Here is a 9,377-nt window from a genome sequence, read left to right on the forward strand (position 1 = left end):
GAATAGAATAGGCAGGAGACTTATGATTCCAAATATGATGGAGCAGTTTGTAGCAGACTAATATTCCTGCTATGAAAAAATAGAAAACTGGATATAATACAAAACCATCTGTTTAAAAACATCGGAGAGCTGCTGAGCCAACTGAGGGGAAAAAAGGAACCTCAGAGAGGTAAGCATACATTCTGTGAGTCACTTTTTCCTCAGGGCATTTTTCAAATCTTACTGTAAAGAAAGAGGCTGAGAATCAGAACAGAGGGATATAGCTAAGAGGTAGAGAAGCTAAACAAAGTTTCAGACAATCTCACAGGGCTGGAGAGTGAAAAATTAGAGTTCAGGGATACCAAGTCAGCGAGAACTTGAGGGGCCCAGAATCCAGAGAGAAGTGTAAGAACAGAAGAGTGAGTCTGACATTCTAGAATTTCCCTTTGAGGTATTCATTAAATTCTTAACCTATGCAAGGTCAGAGTCTAAGAAACTAAACAGAAAACCTCTGAAAAGCAGAGTAAAGTTTTTGGTATTCTTAGAGAACTAAAGTGACCAAAAGTAATTCAGGACTTGCCAAGGAGGAAGGACCCTAGTAAACACTCCAGACTTTCACTTTGGACCCCTGGAGGACTATTCCCTGGGAATAGAAGTAAAATTGAGGTAGTCTAAACTTATAAAAACTGTCACCCCAATTTCAAGCTGGCTCAGTCCCTAATTTGATTAACATGACTTGCCTCCATTTTATCTGCCTACCAGTATATAATGTGAATTTTCTCTGGAAAAATAAAACAGGATCCAGAGCCTCTGTAATTTTTATTTACAATATCTGGCATTTGACCAAAAATTACTAAGTATGCCAAGAAACAGAATGAAGAGAAAAAATAATAGAAACAGATTCATCCTCATTTTTGGGGTTATCAGACATGGACATGAAATAATGGTGGTGAATGTGTTTCAGAATATAGATGACAAGATGGAGACTTTTATCAGAGAGAAGGAATCATAAAAAAATAAAATGGTAATTATAGATCTGAAAAATGTAATAATTAAAGTAAATAACTAACAAGATAAGTTTGATAGCCGATTAGATTCAGCAGAATATAGAATTAATGAAATAGAAGATAGTCATATGAAATATGCAGACTGAAACACAGAGAGCAAAAAAGATGAAACATAGAAATGAGCATATGAGATTTATTGGACATGGTGAAATGACTAATATACTTGCAGTTGGAATCTTAGAAAGGAAAGAGAGAACAGGTCAGAAGTAATATTTGAAAAAATAATGGCTAAGAATTTTCTAAAATCAACAGAAGATATCAAGACACAAATTTAATAAGCTCTATAAACCCCAAGCTGATGGATTAGAAAGAAAAACACACTTAGACATATACCATAGTGAAATTGCTAAAAATAAAAGCATCAAAATATCCAGGAAAAAATTATCTTCAAATGAGAAACCATAATACTGACAAGTGACTTAAAAGAAATAAGGAAGCCAGAATACAGGAAAATGACATAAAGTGTTCAAAAGAAAATAATGGCCAAGCTAGAATCCTATATTTAGCAAATATACCCTTAAAATATAAGGAAAAATACATTTTTAGATAAACAAAAAGATCATTTATTGTCAAATGACTCTCCCTAAAAACAATAGCAAAGAGACTTCTTCAGGTAAAGTGAAAATGATCCAAGACAAAAAATGGAAAGCAGTTAAAACAAGAAGAGTAACAGAAAGGATAAGTGGATGGATAATTATCAATGAATATTGATTGTAGAGAACAATAAGAATAATGTCTTTTTGAAAAAAGAATTCAGCACACTAGCAGGGAACTGAAATCTGCTACTCAGGGATAAGTGGGAGCTGTGCCTGGTGAATTTAATACGAAGACTTGTGGGCCTACTAAGGAGGGGGATTTGCCATTGGGTCACTTGAGGCCCTCCCAGTTTTCCCCCATGTCAAGGCAGCACATAATATTGGTCCTTTATTTTAGGCCATATGCTGCAATTGACCTCTGGATGCCTTCTTATCAATTTAAACTTTGTTGTTGACTAAGTCTTTGAGGAGTAGGATGAGGATGTTAAGTAGGCACTTGACCAAGAGGTAGAGGGCTACAATGTAAGCTGGTCATAAAAAAATGAACTTCATAGTCAATGAAAGCAACTGATGGCCATGTGTGGCATTGGTGTAGGGAGCTGTAAATTTAGACTAATTAATGCCTCTGGCAATAGTGACACCCAGCAGGGAAGTACAGCCATTATTTTATAATAACTTTAAATGGAGTAAAATCTATAAAAATATCACTATGTTGTACACTTGAAACTAATATATTGTAAATCAACTATACTTCAATTAAAAAATTAAAAATAAATAATAATGACACCCAGTTAGGGGCCCATTTGCAACTTTGTAACTTAAGCAGGAGTGCTTTGAGGAGCTCATTAAACCAGCTGCTGGGTCCTGCAGGGGAGGTGGAAGTTCCATTGAACACCTTCTTCAAGAGCACAGCACTGTGTGCTCTGAGAATTGAAATGAGTGCCTTGGTCATTATGAATAATTGCTGCAACTTCATAGGAATAAGGAGTATCCTGGTAAGATTTTGTATTATGGCCTTAGTATTATATTTATAGAAGCATCTGTCAGCTTGATTTATATTTTAGGTGTTGTGAGGCAAGAAATTTCTAGAGTTCTTAATCTAAACAGGATATATCAGTTTCCTAGGGGGTTATAACAAAGTACAGCAAACTGGATGACTTAAAACAACAGAAATTTATTCTTGCACAGATCTCTAGGCTAGAAGTCTGAAACCGAGGCTGGGCTGTGCTCTGAAACCTCCAGGGGAGGATCGTTTCTGCCTCTTCCTACTCTGGTGGCCCCAGGTGTTCCTTGGCTTGTGGCAACATACCTCTCATCTCTGCCTGTATCTTCACATTGCATACTCCTTGTGTCTTTGTGTCTTCACATGGCTGTATTCTTTTAAGGACATCAGTTATATTGGATTAGAAGCCCACCTTATTCCACTAGGGCATTATCTTAACCAATTATGTCTATGATGATCCTATGTCCAAAAGAAGTCACATTCTGACATACTAGGGGTTAGGGTATCAACATAGTTTTTCTAGGGGATACAGTTCAACCATAACAGAAGATAACTGTTAGGCAATGGCTCAAAGGTTTTTGAAAATGTAAAGATGGGTCTAATTATTGGCAAGGGCACCAGTGCTAAGATGACTGCCTGAAGTTCAATCAAGTATACTAACTTGGGGTCCCATCCTTGATCAGAAACATACTGGTTAAAAAATGAAAACCCGAAATTCTCCACCAAACTCCATTATGCAAAACTGTGGCTATGCCATCTGTAAAGTGTATTGCTATTCACTCAGTTGATCCCAAGGGGCTTTTCAGGTAGCCAAGAAATCTGGGAGAGGGGTGAAATCCTCAAGCATCATGGCAAGGGACTGAGGACAGGGGAGGCCACTGCCCCCTGCATTTGGAATATTCCAGAGGGCCCAGGTTTGGTTCAGTTCTGTAGAAAGGAGACCTTGATAGCGATGCCAAGCTTGCAGGGTGCTGCTCCCATGATCCAAGACATAATGGAGAGCTGAACACAGAGGGTCCTCTATTTTCAGGAAGGCCAAGTATGTGGCCACTAATTAATGCTGTAATTATGTAGAGTGTGGGGCTGAAGAGAGCAATCTCTTGCATCAGAAGCCCAGGGGCCACTCATGAGGCACGAGAGGAGGTTGCTAAAGCCTCTATAGTAGGTCTCTACAGTGCCCTCTGAGGGCATTAATGGGGATGCCTATTATGCTGTAATTTGAACAGATTCTAAAGCCTTTTGTCGGAGGAGGCACCATTCAAAGGGGGATGATTTGCAAGTAACACGATAAATGGGCTTAAGTAAAATTTGTAAATGAGGAATAATATGTTGCCTCCAGATCTCAAAAAGGCCTAAAAGTTATTGGGCTTATATTAATATGTGGATGCTAAGAGATTCAATAAGCTGTTTCTTGATGGTGGCAGCCCTTGGTTTACTGAATAATTTTCAGGAGTTTAATGAATGGAGTCAGTTATTTCAATAATATTGTATATGGAGACCTTAATAGATGTGACCTTAATAGAATTAGGTTACAGTAATCTACTGTGAGGCACTATTCAATCTTTCCAGATTTCTGAATAGGACAAATTGGGATGTTAGATGGAGAAGCAGTGAGGATAATCATTCCTTCATTAATTAGGTCTTTTATAGGTTTCCATCCTTAAAGGTCCTCTTGTAATTTACTTTGGGCCATATTAACTATTTTAACTGCAGGGTGGAGTGTCAGTGTCCCATTTTGTCAAGCAAATTTGTATGTGCCAGAGATTTAATTTTAATTTATTACTCATTGGGTCAGAGCAGTCATGCCTACTGTGGGATTTTTTTAGGGTAATGACATTGGGGCTTTTGGTGAGACAATAATTCTTACAGTTAAGATGAGGCATAACTAGTTGTCCTCTATTTTATATGTAGATATTCCCCTAAGGTTATAGGGAATGACATGTTTAAATTTAGTGGAATCCCCAGATGAAATGGTATTTGAGCCCTGGTATTAAGGTCATGAAGGTTTGCCAATTAGTGCATTTCAACAGATGTTAAAGTTAATTCAGAACCTATGTTGTAGAGGTACAAAACCCATTCAGTGCCCTTTTATATTTTTTATGAATAATTAATTTTAGTAAACTTTAGATTGCCAATTGGGTGAAAATGTAAATCTTTGTTTCACATTTTTTTTGTTTGTTTCCTTTCCCTGTATCCAGGTTTCTTTTCTTTTCTCTCTTTTCCTTCTGAGATACAGTAAGACCTATATATTTGGTCTTTGTTCCTGGTTCCTGGCATGCAACTAAAATCCTTGGAATCTCCAGAGTGATAAAAGGGTCTTTTGTATGCTAATGAGATGACTGGTGGTTGGGGGCCCTAGATCGGATGGGGGTTGATTGCCAGAAAGACCAAGGTATGATTAGAGGCTTGGACCTTTGAGCCCCACTCCATGACTTTGAGAGAGTGGAGAGGGGCTGAAGATTTTTAATCACCAATGGCCAATTATTTAATCAATCATGCCTACATAATAAAACCTCTATAAAACCCTAGATGAAAGGGTTTGGAGAGCTTCCAGGTTGGTGAACAAATCAAAGTGGTGGGAATGTGACAAGCCTGGAGAAGGAATGGAAGCTCTACACCCCTTCTCTCATACCTTGCCCTATGTATCCCTTCCATTTTGCTGTTTTTGAGTTGTATCCCTTATAATAAACTAGTAATAGTAAATAAAATGTTTTCCTGAATCTTGTGAGCCATTCTAGCAAATTATCAAATCTGAGGAAGGGGTTGTGGGAATCCCCAATTTACATCTTGTTGGTCAGAAGTACAGATGGCAACCTGGAACCTATGTCTGGCATCCGAAGCAGGGGAAGTCTTGTGGGACTGAGCCCTTAACCTGTGGGGTCTATGCTAACTCTGGGTAGTTAGTGTCAGAATTGAATTGAACTGTAGAACACCCAGTTGGTGTCAAAATTGGTTGGTGTGGGAAAAAATTCCTCACATATTTGGTGCCATAAATGTTGTGACGTAGAAAAAGTTCCCCTCCCTCTCTTCTTCCTTCCTTCTTTTCCTCCGAGGTGTGAGAACCCAGTGGCCTGCCTCGTAGGTGGCCACCTCTTCCTCCAGGGAATAACCAGCCAATCTCTCCAGAGTTGGGGTCCATATCCAATAAGTTAATTTTGTCTATGGTCTGTATGAGGCCGGCAAGTCCCATCTCCCTCTCTTCTCCTTCTGGGATACCCATTATCCTTATGTTGCCTTTTCTAATAGAGTCAGATAGTTCCCATAGAGTTTCTTTATTTTTAAAAAATCTTAGTTCTCTCTCCTTTTATACCTAAATCATTTCTAGATTTCTATCTGTAAGCTTGCTAATTCTCTCTTCCATATGGTCTGCTCTATTTCCATTGCTTTCCAATGCATTCTTCATCTCATTTATTGAGTTATTCAGCTCCAGAATTTCTGTTTGGTTCTTTTTTAGTTTCAGTCTCTTTGGTAACGTTTCCTTCTGTTCATTAATTTTATTCCCAAGCTCATTGAACTGCTTTTCTGAGTCTTCCTGTAGCTCATTGAGTGTCTTCATGACAGCTGGTTTGCATTCTGTATCAGATCACAATCTTCCATGACTTTAACTTTGGTTTCTGCAGAATTGTCATTTTCTTTTTGTGATACTGCATTATCATGGTGTTTTATGGTGCTTGATGAGTTGTTTCTCTGCCAGTACATTTTTTTTTAACATCTTTATTGGAGTATAATTGCTTTACAGTGGTGTGTTAGTTTCTGCTTTCTAACAAAGTGAATCAGTTATACATATACATATATCCCCGTATCTCTTCCCTCTGCGTCTCTCTCCCTCCCACCCTCCCTATCCCACCCCTCTAGGTGGTCACAAAGCACTGAGTTGATCTCCCTGTGCTATGCAGCTGCTTCCCACTAGCTATCTATTTTACATTTGGTAGTGTATATATGTCCATGCCACTCATTTGAAGTAGTGAACACCTTTCTTATTTAGGCAAAACCTTGTTTATTTACTTTGATTCTAACAGTTCAACAAGTTGGTAATTAGAGGCCCTGTGTTTTGTTTTGTTTTTCAATAGGTGGCACTATAGCAAAAGTTTTTGGTTTCTCTTACCCGAGCTGCCTCTGGCTATATTTGAGAATCGGCACTTTCACCCTCTACTGCCTCTGCAAGAGGCGTCACCAGTGCCCTCTTCATCACTGCCTGTGCCTCCAGTGTCACCGGTGCCTTGCTACTGTCAGTATTGCTGCTGTTGCTGATGTCGCTGCCCTGGGTACTAGGATGGCTGGCGCCACCACTGGGTCTGGGGTTGCTTGGGTCACAGGCACCACTGCTGTGGTGGAGGGGGAGGGGGTAGGGGTCTGGGACTTCAAAGGAAAGGAAAACAGTTGGAAGATGGAAAGAGCAAATGTTTGGTAGACAAATCTTTGTGATGCCATGCAGATAACTTTTTCTGATGTATTGGGTTGGCCAAAAAGTTCATTCGGTTTTAAGTAAAAATAAAACACATTTTTCATTTTCATGAAGAACTTTATTGAACAAAGTATTTACTAACCGAATGAACTTTTTTGGCCAACTGAATAAAAAGTTAATCTCTGGTAATAGCTCTTTTCCTAGTATGGCTCCCCATCCAAATTATTTTAGGCAGTTATGAGAGAGGTTTAAACAGACAAACAAAAAAAAACTATTCCTGAGTCTGTTAGGCCTTGATTGCTTTCAGCTCAAAATAATACACATGCCAAAGTGGTATATTTTGGGGTCACGTATTCTGCAACCCCTCACTATTCAGTTATCTCAACACCATTTATTAAACAATCTCTAAACAGCCCTTGTTTTGTAATGCTTACTTTATCATGTAATATTATGATTTATAATAAGAAATATATATATTTGGTCTTCATCCCTATTTCTGGCACAGAGCTAGTAAAACCCTTGGAATTTCCTAAATAATGAGAGCCAAAAAAGATGTCCTTCGTTATGTTAATGAGATGAGTTTTGGAAAGCACCCAAAGATGGAGGCTCGTTGCCAGGAGAACCAACCAAGTGATTAGAAGGTTGGAACTTTCAGTCCCATGTCACCCCCCTGACCTCCTGGGAGGAAGGAGGACCTGGAAATTGAATTCAGTTGTCAGTGATCAAGGGTTAAATCAATTATGCCTATGTAATGAAGCCTCCATAGAAACTCAAAGAAGGAGGTTCGAGAGCTTCTGGGTTTATGAACACGTGGGGATTTGGGGAGAGTAGTGTGCTCAGATACAGCATGCAAGCTCCATGCCCTTTCCCCAAACCTTGCCCTGTGCATCTCTTCCATCTGACTGTTCCTTAGTTATATCCTTTTATAATAAACCAGTAATCTAGTAAGTAAAATATCTCTGAGTTTTGTGAGCCATTCTAGCAAATTAATCTAACCCAGGGAGGGAGTTGTTACAACCTAGACTTGCATCTGGCATCTGAAGTGGTGGGGGGGCAGTCTTGTAGGACTGAGCCCTTAACCTGTTATAGTGTCAGAATTGAGTTGAATTGTAGGACACCCAATTGGTGCAAGATAATTGCTTGGAATTGGGTGCAGAACCTTTAATCATATATTGCTTTTGTATATGACTGTATCTATTTATGGGCATTTTATTCTGTTCCATCGAACTGTATCTCTGTTTCTGCCCCAGGATGAATTCTATTTCTTGATATTTTAAAAAATGTAAAAGAAATGTTTTAAAATACAAAAGGGCTGTAACTCCAGTCCTCACTTCAACCACAGTGCCTTTTATTCTCAATGTCTTTGTATATTCTTATCATGTATTTTTCCATATAAATTTGAAAATCATTTCACAGACTCATCCTGTCTTTGGATCTGACCCTGGTATGATTTTTATGGTAATTATATTAAACATATAAAATAATTTGGAGTATATAACATATTTTTACTTCATCTTCTAACTCAAGACACTCCATTTATGAATTTATAAGGTTTTAGAGTACATTTGAAGTTATATTTTGTAAAGATCTAATACATATCTCTTTAAGTTTATTCCTAAGAACTGTTGTCATTATTAATAAAGTCTCATGGTTCTTTATGCTTTTTAGCTGGGTAGTGCTGGTAGACAAGAATGCTCTTAACTTTTCAACATTTATCTTATACATGACCACATTTTTCAAAAAAGATTTTCTTTTTAAAGAGCAGTTTTAGGTTTACAACAAAATTGAGAGGGAGGTACAGAGATTTCCTGTCTGTCCCCTGCCCTCACATATGTATAGCTCCCCCCATTATCAACATCACTAAGCATAAGTTACATTTTTTCATTAAATATTAATACATCATAATCACCTAAAGTGCATAAAGAGTTCACTCTTGATGTTGTACTTTTATGGGTTTGGACAAATGTATAATGGCATATAACCATCATTATAATATCATACAGAATATTTCCATTGCCCTAAAAGTCCTCTGTGCTCTGCCTATTCATCTCTACCTTCTAGTCACCCATGGCAACTACTGATCTTTTTATTGTCCCCATAGTTTTGTTTTCCAGAACGTCATATAGTTGGATTCATACAGTATGTAGTCTTTTTAAATTGGCTTCTTTCACTTAGTAATATGCATTTAAGTTTCCTCCATGTCTTTTTTTTAATAAATGTATTTATTTATTTAAACTTTGGCTGCATTGGGTCTTGGTTGCTGTGCATGGGATTTCTCTAGTTGTGGCGAGTGGGGTTACTCTTCGTTGTGGTGCGTGGGCTTCTCATTGCAGTGGCTTCTCTTGTTGCAGAGCATGGGCTCTAGGCATGTGGGCTTCAGTAGTTGT

This window comes from Delphinus delphis, chromosome X, assembly GCF_949987515.2.
Source record: "Delphinus delphis chromosome X, mDelDel1.2, whole genome shotgun sequence".
Lineage (NCBI taxonomy): Eukaryota > Metazoa > Chordata > Mammalia > Artiodactyla > Delphinidae > Delphinus > Delphinus delphis.